This window comes from Homalodisca vitripennis, chromosome 4 (assembly GCF_021130785.1).
Source record: "Homalodisca vitripennis isolate AUS2020 chromosome 4, UT_GWSS_2.1, whole genome shotgun sequence".
Classification (NCBI taxonomy): Eukaryota; Metazoa; Arthropoda; class Insecta; order Hemiptera; family Cicadellidae; genus Homalodisca; species Homalodisca vitripennis.
In genome coordinates, this window is record NC_060210.1 from 129,212,204 (window position 1) to 129,230,499 (window position 18,296).

Genomic DNA, 18,296 nt, shown 5'->3' on the forward strand with positions numbered 1-18,296 from the left:
CTACCCGGGCACCCATTCATCACATATTAGTTTAAGGTGCGTAGTGCATTCTTTAACTTATTTTGGTGCAATATTTAATCTATAGTGCGATCCATGAGTTGTTTATTACAATTTTGTTCATTTTATTTAATCTCCAACAATAACTTAACGTAAATAAACTTTAATAGTACTGTTTAACGTTACAATTACTAATTAAGTATAAATATTAAATTCCTGATTATGAAGGAGCAATATTAAATACCATAATCTGCGAACCCATATATATATAAACGCCTTGTGGCATATCATAAATAGGTACGAATTATAACTAGTCACTTAGAATGTATTATTAGAACAAAGCTATAAATACAGATAAAGGCTTATAACATAAAATTGCAAACAGTGGTAAAGATCTGGCAAGACTAGTTGAACATCCATCGGCCAAGATCGACCAACATGACCATCCATAAGAATATAGCACTACGTGCAAATTCAATTAAAATATATATAGAAAATCAGCATAAGCTATTCAGTAGTATAAAATATCCTGCGGAGTTTTGTCTGTTTCTATGTACAAATGACCATTTAACTGTACAATCATAGACCAGAGCATTGGCGGGGGAAGAAGTCCAAAGTGTAGTGTAGGAATGTGGAACAGTGACTGGGAAACCGATACATGATACTCGATCAACATTATTCTATTGACTACTAATTTCGGAGCTGACCTTAAATGTGCAAGCAGGCAACGAAAATTGGCTGGAACACGTTCGACTGGTTTGGAAATGGTAAACCTCCATAATTAGATTGTCGAGACGGCAGCGCAGTGGCGGTTGCCGGGTCGCTGTACGGCAGTGGTGGACCATGGGCGCCCTCGGTGATCCTCGACCCCTGTGGATCGATCTAATCAGATACCGTACGGAGATCGAATCAAGCAGGCTGCGATACTGTTCGAGGGAGGTGGAAGAGAAGGCCATCCTTCATCGCTGATTGAGTGCAATTCGGATACGTGAGAGAGGTCGTGAACCGCAGGTGGATTTTTAAAAGTGGCTGTCAGGAAATTGTCTTCGCACAGATGAAAGTAGTGGCTGATATGGGATTGGAATGTGAAACAGTGGTAGCAATCTTTCAACTTTTTTGAATTGAAGGGAAGTTAAATATTGGTCGCTTCGCTTGAGGTTCATTTTTGACGATGGAACATATGAGAGGTACGTTACGGAATGTGATACCAAAAATTGCTTAGAGATAATCAAGTGATAACTTTCGTGGTTGATAACTTGTGATTATGTTGGTCAAATTTGCAGCCTACTATTCGTAATGGAAGCATTTAAACGAACAAAGGTAAAACATTTAGATGTCATCGGATTGATTGGCAAAATTCACAAAGTGCTTTTGCAGAAATCCATTTGTCAGCAGTTTCCTCATCTTGTCAATCAAGCTGTCACTTTATCTCATAAACTGGTATATTTGCAAGTGTTTATCTCAGTGTAATCTCAAGCCTCAATAAGTAAGGTCGTTGCGATACATTTGACTCATCTCCTGATTGCCCAATCCCTGCCATAAGAGGCTCCGATATGACATTTACCTGCTCGCCGCCGAGTCGCAGCGTGCAGTGCCGTGTCACGCCGCCTGTATTAGCCACTTCCCCGAGCCAACGGTCCTGGTCCGAGTGATTTGTGCATGACCAGGAAGGCATCTCGGTCCACTAGATTTTCTAAGTGACAAAAACTGCCAGCCTGTCACCTCACGACTCTTTTCCGGTTACCGGGTGTGGCCGGCGTTCAACTGGTTTTGTGTCCCGATTTGCGTAAGATGTAGAGCCACGCAGCTTGTTTACTGAGTATGATTAATGTTGGCTTGACAGTTTGAATAAGGATTTCACTTAGAGACATCCTGAAAACAGGTAAAAACTAGTTACGGAATACATGGGTGTTTCTTGTTTTCGATGATGGAAAGATTGTGAAGGAAACAGGATTTTTGCGGACCTTTTTTAACAGTAACAGAAATAGTAACATTAACTTTCGAGATCTGTAATTTTATCTCTTCCTCAAGTAAATAACTTATCTAATACATGACTACAATCTGAGTTAAAATAAACAAATCATCCAAAATATTTAAATATTTGTGTCACGCATATGCCAGGAATCATAGTACCCATGGTGTGTGTCAACTTCATGCACACTAACTCTTCTAAAACGCCTACTTAATAAAACTCACTGAGGAATGGCAAATGTCCGGAAAATCCTGTTTCCTTCAAACAACAATGTCTCAGTTACTTGGCACCATCTAGAGTTTCTCACAATCTACTTAAGGCTGTAAGTAATGTGCCTTCTTAGCCTTGTACCTATGGTACTGTAAGAGTTAATTTTAGTGGAGGTTGAAATGGAAGGGTGTGTTTTGACACTAAAGGTCGTGTTGAAGTAATGTCCTATGTTAAAGAGATGCATTAGGCAATCACTTCTTAATAGTACACGTAGTTTTCAAACTTAAAAACAAACGTTATTCTGTTTTACTCCAACTGTAGAATTGTATCATATTCAAGATACTAGAGTATTGTTTTCTTATTATAATAAATTAAGGTATTTGTTTTTGTATCGGTTCGACGTTTCCTCCATGCCCAAGAATTTACCGTGTTTTTGTTTTGCCGACAGCAATATTTACTAACAAGTTTTCTTATTGCAGGGTAAACGAAAGTTGTTTGTTGTTTACCACCTACAACCACGTGACCTCACAGCCCAGAATAACCACGACGCTAATTCATGACTTGTATATTCATCGGTCGCCTCTGAACCACGAGAATCACACGTGGAGTCATTAAAAAGATACAAGAATAACGTAGCTTTTTAAAGTGATATTCGAAAAGAGTTCTTAACGAAGTAAATTTTGTTGGATTGTTACGTGAAATAATTATAAAAAAGATCAAATTTAAGAGAAACGCAGGTTTACGGACATTTTGCCATCGTTAACTTTACAAAAATAGAACTTTTATACGTTTAGAGGACTGGAATCCATTCTCCTCTTCAGGTGTTAAAAAGCTTAAAGCTTGAGGATTTTTTAGCTTCTCTGCTGTATATGGATGTATTGTTCAGTGCAGTGACTTGCTTACTCTGGACCCTGGAACTGTATAACTGTATACTGTTGACACAGTAATAACGAAAACAAGAGAAGCTAAGTTTCATATTTCATTCACCTTTAATGTAGAATTTCCGATTTGAGCTTTTCATTGCAAATCAATTGGCAAAATATACCGTTTATTCCATAATTTATGGTAGGTAATCATTCACTAGACCGTTAGTGCCGTTACGACCGTTGGCACAGTAGTAACGAAAACAAGAGAAGCTAAGTTTCATATTTCATTCACCTTTAATGTAGAATTTCCGATTTGAGCTTTTCATTGCAAATCAAGTGGCAAAATCTACCGTTTATTCCATAATTTATGCTAGGTAATGATTCACTTGACCGTTAGTGCCGTTACGACCGTTGACACAGTAGTAACGAAAACAAGAGAAGCTAAGTTTCATTTCATTCACCTTTAATGTAGAATTTCCGATTTGAGCTTTTCATCGCAAATCAAGTGGCAAAATCTACCGTTTATTCCATAATTTATGGTAGGTAATGATTCACTTGACCGTTAGTGCCGTTACGACCGTTGACACAGTAGATTCGAAGAGTAACGGACATGAGTGCAGATGAGACGGTGACGTCACACCAGTTAACTCATCAAGTGTGCACGGTCCTGTCTCCGCCACTTTACACTTGCGGCGGGGACGTTGTAGACTCCTTGCGTCTCTTGGCAGACTTGTCAGGTAAATTTCACAACAGTTCTGTCGTACTTTTACTTAACACTAGCAGTTACCCGCGGGACACCACGAGCGTAATGTTTTCAAGTGACATTTCAAACTGTCTTGATATAAGTGATAGTCACTGAAAGATATTTCAATCTCTTAATCCACCTTAGGTTTAAGTTTAAAGATTAAAATATTAGTACTTTTGAAATTCCTCAAAATTCTCTCCAATAGTTTATGAAATTTTATTTAATTGATACAACGAATTCAGTAACATTGAACTATTTTAGGCCAATTTTGTTAAATCCTAAGTCTAAAGCAAGACTAAAGGAAGTCCTTAACTTCTCAGTTAACACACTCATGATGTAATAAATGATGACATTTTACTGTGGTAAATTAAAATCCAATTAAAAACACACCCAGACAAAGAAAGGCTGGGCGTGTAACATGACATTTGTAAAGTGTAACTGACTTTGGAAGGGGAATAACAGCAAACACATTACCATAACGCAGAATATAAGTTATATCTATAAAATGAGACACCTCTCGTACCTCTACGACTAAAAATAGTGTCGCATTAGATTTAACATTACTAAAATCAAGATGGCCATTACAGCAGCTTTTATTTAGTAGTCTGGCGATTATCTCACTATTATTAACCTATCTGACGGTCTAAGTCTATCAAGCTAGTAACATTGATATCATTCTTAGTGTCATCGAATACGACAAGAATGATATGCAGAATGAGTGCGAGTGCTCTGTGCAGTGTTGCTACTGTCTGAGTCTTACCAGCCTCTATTGGTTATTAGAGAATTGTGGGACCTATAGTTTAATGTAGGCTCCGAACCACCTAGGTGTTGGTGTGATTGTATTGGCGATTGAAAGACGAATTTAAATCTTCGTTCTCAATCTCGAAATAGTTGTTGCTAAAGTTAAAGTGTTATCTAAACTTTTTGCATGGGATTTTTAAATGTGTAAGATTGAGTTCAGAATATTGTTCAACTCAGTGGAATCCGTAAGTCGTATTTGAAATCAAACTTGTGTTAAAACTAACATTGTACGTATGTTCATACTTCAATAAAATGTAAACACAATTATTTTGTACGTCGGATTCAGTTTGATGTAGTATTCGATTTTAGGAACCCGCCAAGCCACCCAATTAGTTCGAAGAAGCGCGCAAATTGGTGTTTAATTTGGCAACCGTCGGGAGTGGGTCGCTGCCCGGTGACCGGTGTGACCGGCTACACAAACAGACAGGCCATGTGTATTTCACAACGTGTGGTAGGTAGGCGGCGGGCGCATGCGCACAACGTGTTTACGTAAGGTGACAGGTTTGTGAACTTTCACTGACACAATGGTATGTATTATGTATCAGTCGCAGATCTAGTTGTAACTGCTCCGGCACCTACTTATCCACACCTCATTGTGGATTCGGCTCACGTCCGAGTCACTGCCGCTTCCTTGCGAACTCTGCGGGACTGACTTCCCTGCGTCACAGTCGCGGTCGCGGCACTCGATAATCGCTTCGTAATCGTCCAATAACTGTGATTATCAATCGTTTGGTTCTGATGCAAAGTCGATGATTACATTTCTCGAGTGTTGGGCGCTGCGTACTTAGACAGATTGCCAAGATAGCGATTCCTCTCTACCTCCCGACCCTCTCTACCTCTCTTTCTCTCTCACTCTCTCTCTGTTTGTGTTGTGTTAATGTGGTATTATCTCCCTCCCGATCGTTAGGTTCCTGGTGTAAAGCCATTAAATTGTATATGTCTATTTTGAAACGGGATTAATTTATAGAAACAAGCTTTTTATGGATTTCCATTAATTAACACCACTTACTAACAACTTTTGTTATACTATTTTATTTTAATATCAAGCAAGCTAAACGAAATGTCTTTTCACCATTCAATTGGTAGTAGCTCCAATTAACCTTCCTCTTAGTGCAGTTTCTGAAATCTGATGCTATCACAGACTCAATTGTGAATCTGAGGAGACAATGAGAATACATGGTCACCTAGATTTCACTATAATTTGTAGTCTGGGTGTCTCTGATGTCGAATTGATTGAAAGAGTTTGTTTTCAGTTTCTTCATCGCCGACTTTCCTTTGGATCTCTTTAGGCGAACACGACTGAAAAAGATTCAAGGAGTAAAATCTGTGAAATCAGATTCCAGGCCCTGTACTAAGATGAAGATGAACTGGAGCTACACTCAACATTCAAAACTACTATATATATGTTTGGTTAGGTGCTTTAGTATACATGTTTTTAGTGAATTACTATATGTTGTAATTGATTACCCGTCCGCCCTAACAGCTTCTACAAAATATGGATGTACTGGATTAAAGAAAATTTAATGAAGTTAAGATTTCACTAACAATGAAGAAAACAGGATTTTTCCGGACATCACTAACAATCGTAGACAGACACACGATTCCATCTTTTCAATTTTCGAATATTCTTCATCTGAGTGACTCCAAACTTAGATAGAAAGTATGTCACTACGTCTAGCTCATGTCTGTGCAAGTCACTGTCCATGAACGCTGTTACTAGGCTAGCCGTATTAATCGTAAGATAAGTACCAGTATTTATTTGACTGTTAAAAGAGTGAATATACTGCCGACAGTGAAACATTCCCGGTCCGATTACCATCGGAATGCAAGTGACGTTAGTTTTAATTGGCCATTGTTCAGCGGAACGCTGCTCGTACTAGTATTGATTGACATCTGACGCCAACTTCGACATCACCGAGGACTGTGCCTTTCTCGTGGCATTTCAACCTAGGAATTTGGTATCAGGATTTAGAGTGAACGTGTGTGCACTGAAATTGGAATTCGTGAGTTCAGAGATAATTCGCAACCTGTACGTCTGGTGACCGTGAACACTATGAGTACATGATACACGACAATCCTATACACGACCATACGTTCATTCACCATACAATCGTGCAGTATATTTCGCAACGTGTGAAGAGTCTCTATATTGATTGAGCATTCTTTGTACACATTTAATGCTACGGTTTATTTACGGTCACTTTATCAGAACACAACAAACACAGTTCGCAGTGTAGCAAACAACTGTTGTGGTTCCACAGTGTAGCGGGTTACAACGGTTATCGCAAGATAACCAGATCAAGCAAAGTCGAGCGTGGGTGCTGCTTGGATGGGTGACCGCTGAGCGATCCTGTCCTTGCAAGCAGTCCGCATGCCCGGCCGTTGGTGGTTGTTCGGAAGTCACATTTAAGCCGTCGTTTCCCAGGTTGAGTGTTAGAGAGGGCTTTTTTGCCCTAACTTCGCCTGGTAAAATAAGACATCTTTAACTTACTTTTATTTTACCTCCCCTTTTTATCCCATCTTTTGTGTTGTGCATTAATTTGTTGGTGTAGCTGTTATTCTCAAGGTATTTTATTTTAATGGTTCTAGTTTCCTTTTTTTAACAATGCAATCCTACAGAATACTTTCACGTTCCAAATTGTACTTAAAGTACTCGTATGCATATTTACTATGAACGAGTAACACACACAATCTTGTTTCCCAACTTAATTAAATATATTTTAACCTCTGAACCATACCAATGCCATCTATATCTTATTTACGGTTTGTAATAGTTGGAACCAGCAGAAATGTAATCAGAATCTTTGATTTTTAAATCTTCACGAATAAATTTAAGGTGTTATGTGCAAGGTCCGTTCTATACTATTGTACGTCCCCCCCCCAAAATTCACGTGAATTGGTAATCTGGGCGTAGCGTAGGAGCTTGCTTAGCTTGGTTCATTAAAAGGGAATCAATCTCTGACCGTTGGTTTTGAAGGGTAAGCGATAAATACCATTATTATTTACGGTGACAAACGACAGATGCTGGTCACTCCAACACCAGTGTCATGTTGTTACACTGTGTTGTACGTAATGCTCTGTAATGTCGTGAGATAGCAAGTGCTGCAGTGTGTGAGGTGAGGTGACTCGACCCTCGGCGGATGAAAGGTGATAACCCGTGAAGGACGGCCGGCTCGCGGCGCCCCCCACAACAATGCCCACGTTGCAAAACCTCTCTTATCATTCCCATTACGAAATTGGTTTCTCTTCTGTTCCACACATTGTATAACAGCTGTAAATTATCGGGCGGGGGCTCACGGCTAATAACCTCTGATCCTGACCGATGCGGAATGTAGTTTTATCGGCCCAGTTGGGTCCGTTTCAGAAGACCGGCAGAAAAATGATAGCACGCGTACGTCGCACTGGTGCTCTTCATCATACGATTCGTTGTTTTCGCACACCACTAGCGAATTCCATAGTTGAGTCCTAGCAACATTCCTAGATTTCGATTGTCTTCAATTATATAGTTTCTCTCTGGTATTTGTTAACGTTAGATATGATTGAGCGTCAACGACATGATCAATGCACGGCCTTCATGAGTAGAGAATGTGTATTCCTAAGGAAAAGATCCATAGGAATATAATAACATCTAGCTTAACACACCGTGCTTCAAGTTTTCTAAAACTAAAACCTTGCAGCACGAAGCAAATCACAATTTAAGCTCGTGGGGCGTGAAACATCATTTCGCGATGTTTTGTCCACTGCAACTAATAATATTGTAGTTCACGTTCACAATCCGTTTAAAGTTATTTGTATTAATAACAAAGGTGAAGTATACTCACGTTTAATTTTTGTTGTATATTTTGCTGTTAAACGTCTATCAACTGTCACTAGTATTAAATTTGCAAATTACAACTAAAAATAACTATAAGATGTTTAGTAGGGTTGTTACTTTACTTGGTTTTATATTTTCTTTTTGCAATACAGTATAATCAAATTATATCTAACAGAAAAATTGATTAAATTGATCTATACAGTTGATGCTGGATGGTATTCGTTTAAAATTTGAAATACTCGTAAACATATTTGTCAAAGTTCTTTTTGAAGATATCTTGCTGGTAGGAAAATAGAATAAAGTATGTCTTGATGATTCCACGAGAAATAGTTAGCGTTATTCTAGTATTTGGAGGCATCTTGAAATAAGTCGCACTGGGAATTGCTGAAGATACTGCACGCATAGTGTGATCTAAGGTGACTGTAGGTAACAACGGGGTTTTTTAAACATAATAAAAAACTATGATTTCCTGTAGTGAGTTATATTAAGGAAGCAATATTCTTAAGTTATAATGATTCCGTAAAGTTGTCATATACTTCTCTTCCGTCTTTTTCGTTTGCCTGCTTCAAAAGTGACAAAAATGTATATCTTAAATGTGTTTAATTCTTCGTAAAGTATAAAAAATGTCATATTTTTCGGGAACGTAACCTTAAAGGGAAGTGGCTTTAAAATAAAAATAACTGGCCCAACAAAACAACGGTTGCGCAATATTAATAATCCAGAAAATGTAATGATGTCATACCAAAACTCATTGTGGGAGGACAAATAAATCCGCGTTATTTTTAAACAACCACACGCTGGAAATGATTCCCGAAACAAAAATAACAAAACCGTCCCTTGAGTTGTGGCCAGCGAATTCTGTTGATTCAGTGGGCCGGAATACTCCCTGGCAGCGTAGTCGCGCCGTGGGTCCGAGCTATATGGGACCACTCATTATCTAAGTGGGCGCAGGAATGTCGAGTTATTCCGGAACCGGTGAACAACACCTGAGACATCACCTGACACACCGTATCATAGACGTATCGACGTTCGCCGCTCAAATCGCGTACGTCAAATGTAATGTTGCTTTTGAATTCTTCATTTAGGTCTGCAAACTGCAATATCGTCTTATGGATTAAACGTCATACATTTTTACCATTAAATTAAAAAACCCTTAAGTTAATCGGATCACAAATATGTGTAAGTAAAAACTATTATTTATTATATCGTTATATCTGCGATTTTGTCAAAGCGCAGATTTATTAATAATCCCTAAAGTCTGCAAAGTAGGTACAATACATACAATATGTATAATATTATACAATATTATTTATAATTCATAAAGCAACATATGAATCATTATTTATGGTTCATATGTTGCTTTATGAATTATGTTATTGACTTATAACAATAAACCCATATATCCTAAGATTTGAGAACATAGTGTTTGTTGTACTAGCGCAGGGTCGTTACTAACCTTGTTGGCTGATATAGGTTGATAATTCTGATTTATTTAGTTACTATGGTATAATAAAAATACAGGAGAGTTTTTTTTATTAATTAACTGTGGTATAATTATGGAGATTAGTGTCGGATCTTAGTGAATATGAATTTAAATGTAGCCAATTCTCTAGACGTGTATAATCCCAATAAACTACAATTTATGTAATATTTTTTTGATTTAATATTATTAGTGTTCATTAACTACTATTAATCAGTTAAAATTAGAATGGTGAAGGTTTTTTACAATTTATTATTCCTAAAAAAATGTGCAGGTAAAATAACTTGTATGCATTAGACTATGCTTGTATTTAACTGAATGCGTCGTTTTCTATGACAAGAATTCTATTGCTCATTGATGGAATGGAAAACAGGCTTATAGTATCTTTGTGATCCTAAAATATTTTTATACATTTCTTAGTTTATTTAAAAAAATATTGAAAAATATTTCATATAAAACCGAACCTCTAGACAAAGATTTTCAATCGACATTTACTGAGTAGCACAGATATGGGTTTTCTTATTGATTTAGCGTAAGCGAAGTTCTATATTAATAAAAATAGCAATTATATTTTCAAATTTATATGTCGAATTTGATCACACGTACAGAGGTGAAATTAATGCCACGCACCTCCTTCTTACATAACCTATTCAGTACTGCTATAAATAACCAAAAGAAAGAAAACGCAATAAAATGCATTTTAAAACATAAAATATAGGCTATTACATGTAACACTCCGCAAGAAAATTGGTTTTTGATGATAAAAACATTTCCAAACTTTATTCGGTTAATCATTTATTCCATCTATTTACACCCAAACTTCATCATCATCAGTTTCGTTTGCCGCGTCCATAAGGAGACCCTGCTCGACATGAAGCAGCAATGGAAGATTATTGCAGACTATAGTCCTGTAAGAGGAATTCGGAGTACTGGCAATTTAGTTCTGAGGACATTTCTCTCGCCTCCATCGCCATTAATAAATCTTTAATCGTCCGCAAAATTCTTTCATTTTGCCAAGACAGTTCCTTGCTCTCAGTAGATCTCCTCTTAACTTACAGTGTCACAACAAGATTTGCAAGAGGTATTAGTATATGTTTGTTCATACCAATTTCATTAAACGTTGAAAATCGATTACAAAATAAAGTTCTGCAAAAAGTGGTTTAATTGTACGACGGACGTGGGTGGGTGGCAGGCGACGCCCTGGACCGGCTATGTTTGGAGAGGAGACTCGCAGAACACAGGTGTGCGCTGTTTTGTTAGTCCGGAGGAGGTGTCATGTGGATGTCATGATCGGGACAGCCGTCAGCTGCTGCGGTCTTCGGAACCGTCAGATGGACGAGTCTGTATTTACAGTAGACGGAAAAAGCGAGGCGTTTGATGTGGTTTTAGCGAAAAAAGTAGAGCCCTCGACAGTACAAACATCGCTCATGACAGACATAACTAGATTCATAAGTAGTGATTCTTGCGTTTGGATTGAATCATGGCCCTGATTGGGAACTCCCACATTTGGATAAGAGAATTTGAACTGTCAGAAAAGACAAGGCCATAGCTTTGCACTGATTAACACAAAGTTACCATCAAACGAGACAATCTCAAGTACATGGAAGTTGTCAGAACTTTGGTTGTTCAGGTAAGAATATTGCAAAGCATGGCCATTAATGTTCTGTTTTGCTCGGAGGTAATAAGGATTTATTTCAGTGCATATGGAAGTTAGCTGAGGCAGGATTACAAACATGTAGTGACTTTATGGTAAACGGACTGTAGGTCCACATCATAAAACTGCCGGAAGCATTTCTTACCTACTTCTTAAGGGGTGGACAGTGGGTCCGCGGTCCCGGCCTGGGACCCACTGTCCGACTCACGGGATTCTTTTGACGAGGGGTTGACAAAAGATCGTCGTAGTCACACTGCAGCACTTGAATGGATGTTTCGAGATCAAAACTCTATATCTGCTAAATAGTTTTCAGTACACTACATAAGACAGCTGCAAAAAGAATGAAACAAAATGATATACATAAAATTAAAGTCAGGTTAGTTACGCCATTTCTAACTTAAGAATGTCTGTAACGATTATAGTGGTCTTTGGTTTATTGAATATGTTTTCGCTCCGACTAGGAGAACAACGATTAAAATATCGTAAGAATGCACAGAAAAAATCAGGTAAAGAGAACAAGACATTTATATAATAGTATAAGAGCCTGTTAACTTTAGTCAATTGTCCTGTTGTAAACATTGTTTTATAGTAGCACAATCATAAATTACCTTACATTTAGTCGTGAAAGCATAGAGTAAGCTTGATAATAACAAAACACTTCTTATTTAAACATTTTTTGCGACCACTGTTGAGCACAAGTAAGACAAATATTTAGATAAGGAAAACTAAAAGTTTTATTACAAATCTACATTTAACTGTACACTTTAGTAAATATTGAGTATGCATGTTGAGTACTGTATGCAGACATCAAAGGAATGTACTATATAACTGTTATATAGTTATAAAAAACGCATAGTTTATTTGACTTTTGACATATAAGTAGGCTTCTCAGAAGTTTGTTTTGTACCTTGTTCGAGAAAATAAAGCAACATTAACTAGGGCTTTTTTTATTAACTAAAACCCAAAATTTTACCTTTTAACGCTTAACGGTTTATTTTAAAGGAGAATAAAAACTAATAGGGTTTAAGAATAACATTTAAGAATTTGGTGCGTTCGAAGTTCTTATAACTGCTAGTAATTAAACATGTTATCTCCTGTCGTTCCGGGATCACTATTTGAAATAACGTTAAATTTTTTCGCAGCGGGATATAGAGATGAATAGCAATTGGAAGTTTGAATGAAACTAGACACATTTTTTAGCCGTTCATCGAATTCCTGTTTGAGTGATATTTACAACGAATCGTTAGCGACATCAGGGTCACTATTATGTAAGTTAGTATGTCTGTGTAGGAAGATGTTTTGTTTACTGTTTGGATTATATGCCAAGAGCCACTATTTAAGGTAATAAAATATTTTGTCTTCGTATCTATTTAACTTAATTTGGTACAATTTTAAAAATATGATATATTAAATATGAAACTAAATTGTTATTTTAACTATTAACAATGTTAATAAAAACAATAAACCATCCATTTCAATTAAACGTGTACTACGAGTAACGTGTCTACTGGTATATACAGTATTATACAAACGATGGTCCAATATAAAGGAATAACTAATACAAACTTACTGTAGATGTTTATGATTCATTAGGACAATGCCAAATTAATCAGAGAGTAATATAATGGAAATATGGGATATTCGTTAAGATATAATCCCGTTAAGATATGTGGTAGCTTGAGTAAAACTGTTGTTAATATTTACTGCTTTAGCAGTACGCTGTGCGAATGTAGTGGAAGCATCACTGACCAGAATAAAGAATAAGTGCAGGTAGAAAAACTAATGCACGGCCAGGTCAGTTTTGAAAAGAAGGACAGTTTAGTCCACAGGTATCAGCGTGGACTAACTGTCCTACCCTGCAGAAAAGTGACGTCAGCCACCCTCGTCAAACTAGGCGTGGACGTACAGTCCTAAAATCTGAAAATAAGGCGACATGTATATTATCTTTTATATTACATATTTCCATTGTTACTTTGCACCTGCAGCTCCGCTCTTCCCTCCACGTTTTACTACATTTCAAGAGCCCGACAACCCTAAATATAATCAAAAAACACACCAAGAGTAGTGGTGTTCTTAATAGATGTTTCTCTACATCTATTTAGGTGAAATTTTCACATATAATTTGAAAAATACCATTTAGAGCAAAACTAGATGCTCAAAGATGAATTTTTATAGTAATTTGTTTAAATAATGAAAAAACCTAGATAAAAGAATTTGATAAACATTGCAATTTATAGTCTGAAAAAACAAAATACCACATCGACCATATAAATGCATTCACTGTAGTTGTAATCCGAAGTCAAAACCCCCAGGCGTTCAACTATAAAGTCTGTTTGTGGAATGAAAGATTGAGAAATCAAGTTTGAGACAAGTCAAGTGCCTATTTTTTCCATTGAATTTTTGCTCCATGTTAAATTATAGAGCCTCGGAAGAGCAGGCAGCATCCACTAGCGTGTCCTCTTACATACGGGATGCTCGCATAAATCAAGCAACATTAGATACCGCTAATAAAAATTACACAGAGTCGATAAAAAACCCTCAAAACTAGCCTAATGACTGATCAATCCTCCGAATTGAGTAAAGGTTTAGACAAGTAGTAGTAATGGGGTTATAGAAGCGATGCGACAATATGCTTTTCGAGGCCACATCACGCCAACTCCGAACTCAACACTAAAACTGTTGCCGTCTTCAATTTCACATTCAGAGGGTAACTACAAAGGTTTATTGTACTTATATTCAATTTACCTAAGGTTTACGCTGACACTTTAAGTAATGTTTGATATGATAAAGGTTGAATTTTTAAAGTGACACAAGCCTGTTTTATGTATTTTTTGGCTCGGTTTCTGTAAAGTAATTTATACACATTCTTGTAATTGTTTTCTTTTAGCCACCCCTTAAAGCTGTCGTCCTCGGTAGCCGCCTAGTTTGCCTAATGGCCACGATTGATTCTCCTTCTGTACAGGTCCACTGCTTCACTGTCTAAGTCATACTGGACAATGATATAGAGTAAATGTAAATAATGTACACAAATTTGAAGGTTTTAAAAATTTCATGGAAGACTTCTCGATAGTTGTTAAATAACCTTTAAATACTAAAACACGAGCTATATGATTTGATAATATTTGATGTGTTGTGCAGTTTACACCTCGTCGAAACGTATACTTAAATTCTTACAATGTATCGGTTTTTATGTGGGGAACTATCTTAAACAACAGATCTTAAACCGGAAAAATATTGTGGTGGAGGGTAGCTTTCCACGGTTAGACCAAAACAGTGGTTATGACACCGGCCGTGTAAACCGAAGACCTAATCCGTTTACCATCTTTTATTATGTAAATTAAACTGTAAAAGTAAACCACAGGGCTCAATGAAAACTTAATTAAAATCATGTAAATGACTGCGACTTCATTGTCACGGTCGATAGTTATCACTATTCTCCTCAGCCATCACAGCGTACAAAGCTACAATGAAGACGCCAAAGAAAACGTTTACTTCACATTAAAACTATTAATAATTATAACAAGGTTTGTCACGGATACATCAATTCAAGTTTGCATGTTTCAACTTGGAAATAAACTGAAGAAGACCCCATCAAAAGAATAATGTTGAACTTATGGGAAATTAAAGCTCTAGTAGTACTGTACTTTCACAGTTGCATGTGAAATTTGAATTCTTTTTGCGACATCACTAATAAAATTATATTTCTAATATATTTACCACAAATTACACTATTCTACTTATAACTAAGAGTCTAACAGGTGCATTACATTTATAGATTATCTCATATAGAATACCCGGTATAGGATAATGTAATGCCTTCTCTCACATCCCATTAACAATCAACATTACTTCTTCAGAGGCTTCTATTTTAAAGTTGGCAACATATTCTCAATTAAGCTTTAATGATTGATAGTTACCTCTAATATGTACTGTAAATGTAGTTTATATCCATCTGAAGAAATGTACCAGATACACGAAAATGTTTAAATGCTTCAGAACATTATACATTGGCTTTTTTAAGAGAATTGGCCAGTTCTTTTACTTGTACATGTATATGTATATGATAAAAAATCGATACTAATGTAGTTTTAAATAAACATTAAATCACGATTTTGCCGTTTATACAAATTTTATATAAACATATATTTGTTTAGTCACGTCAATTGATGTAGAAGAAAATTATAACTAAAAATATACGTTTATATTAACCAATGTAATTTTTTCTTTACCGACAAAATATTAATAATGTACAAGTTACCTCATACCTGCATTTAATTAATATATAATTTATAATAACATTTATAGTTATATATATTTATATTTTCATCAAATGTATTCACGCTCATAATGAAGATAAAATTCCAACAGTTGCAGGAAGAGCGGCTGCCGTACCGCCTGCCCTTGTCCATAGTGGACTTATCGGTCAGTGGAGTAATCTACCCTTTTCATTTGAAATTGCAATGTTTTATTTGATCGGGTCGTTGGGCCAACGACCCAAGTGGACTAATAGAACCTCTATAAATTATAAAAACGGGTCGTTGGCCCAACGAACAGTGGTGTAATCGAACCTGCATTCTACAATTTAACTTGTTACTGCAATAGGGTCGTTGGCCCAACGAACCATATACGTTTATTAGTATTTGTAAGTAAATTTTGGATCGTTGGACCAACGAAACCTTGATTGTAAATTTACTGTTTAAATTGTAAAATACGGTTCGTTGGGCCAACGACCCATTTTTAGTTATGTTTTACTTTATGAAACAAATCAGTCCGATTACACCACTGATCGTTGGGCCAACGACCCTCTTATTTTTAACTAAAGTAATGTTTAGGGTCGTTGGGCCAACGATCGGTGGAGTAATCGAACCGGACCCTTTACGAGACCTGCGGCTATCCTTACCTTTCCGGAAGACCTTTTGGTGCTGCTGGCATGCGCAAATGTTCGCATCGAGATGCTAATAGAGCAGCACTCTTCCTCGTCTAGATGTGGGTTTTATAGTCCATAGACTGAGTCACTGTCGAATGGCTGATGTATTGTATGAGTCGAATCGCATGAGATTTTTAGGTTTGATTAAGACTGCCCTGTGCAGACTTTGCTCATTCATCCAAGCGCCCACTTTCCAGCCAGTATACATAAGGGAATAACTCTAGATTGACTGCGATATTTCAATCAGAGTTCAGCGTAGGAACTGACAATCGGGTTTGTCTCTCGGCCAACACAATCAGACCAAATTTACCAATCCCTGGCTTGTTAGAAGTTCAATTCAAAATTTATGGTCCTTAAATTCTCTGACTACAGGGCTATTAATTTAATGATCCTCTGTAAACCTTATAAAGTATCAAGACTACACAGGTCACCTACACTCATTCAGGATTGACAAGGAATAAACAAATAGATGGTGCGATTGGCCTCAAATTCAAATGAAGCGTGGACACATTAAAGAATTAATTATAATTCATCCAACATTTCATTCACTTATGAATTGAAATGATAATCTTGAAAACTACGGTAATCTTGAGCTTTAGGCCTGTGAACAATTGTTTTCGATGTATCACTCCAAATTTGTTATTCATTAATTTTAGCTATAACTCAATTTTATTTATAAAGTTAGAAAAGTAATTTCCTGATTTTAGATGTCTTTATTTTTGCACGAAAATACAAGTGATTACAGTGATCAAACATCGGGCGAAAGACACAGTTATTACTAAGTGTATGCTTTTAAAAATGCTTGGAAATGGCCGAATACAGTATAAAGTGGACATCGACTTGGATTTTGGAACCAAGTGACCAGCGTCCTCGGTAGAACTTGCAAATGGGACGAGCACAGTGTGGATGTCCTTCGACGAATTTATGTACCAAGTGACCAGCGCCCTCGGTAGAACTTGCAAATGGGACGAGCACAGTGTGGATTTCCTTCGACGAATTTATGTTACCAAGTGACCAGCGCCCTCGGTAGAACTTGCAAATGAGACGAGCACAGTGTGGATGTCCTTCGACAAATTTATGTACCAAGTGACCAGCGCCCTCGGTAGAACTTGCAAATGGGACGAGCACAGTGTGGGATGTCCTTCGACGAATTTTTTATGTACCAAGTGACCAGCGCCCTCGGTAGAACTTGCAAATGGGACGAGCACAGTGTGGATGTCCTTCGACGAATTTTGGTACCAAGTGACCAGCGCCCTCGGTTAGAACTTGCAAATGGGACGAGCACAGTGTGGGATGTACTTCGACGAATTTATGGTACCAAGTGACCAGCGCCCTCGGTAGAACTTGCAAATGGGGTCGAGCACAGTGTGGATGTCCTTCGACGAATTTATGTACCAAGTGACCAGCGCCCTCGGTAGAACTTGCAAATGGGACGAGTACAGTGTGGATGTCCTTCGACGAATTTATGTACCAAGTGACCAGCGCCCTCGGTAGAACTTGCAAATGGGACGAGGCACAGTGTGGATGTCCTTCGACGAATTTATGTACCAAGTGACCAGCGCCCTCGGTAGAACTTGCAAATGGGACAAGCAGTGTGGATGTACTTCGACAAATTTATGTACCAAGTGACCAGCGCCCTCAGTAGAACTTGCAAATGGGACGTGCACAGTGTGGATGTCCTTAGACGAATTTATGTACCAAGTGACCAGCGCCCTCGGTAGAACTTGCAAATGGGACGAGCACAGTGTGGATGTCCTTAGACGAATTTATGTACCAAGTGACCAGCGCCTCGGTAGAACTTGCAAATGGGACAAGCACAGTGTGGATGTC

The 18,296-nt window shown here is 37.4% G+C and overlaps 1 protein-coding gene across 7 annotated transcripts in view; it reads left to right on the forward strand.

Moving 5' to 3' along the window:
* LOC124360154 (LIM domain only protein 7) overlaps positions 1-18,296 on the forward strand; it is a 247,025-nt gene that overhangs the window by 138,695 nt on the left and 90,034 nt on the right. The window lies entirely within an intron of this gene.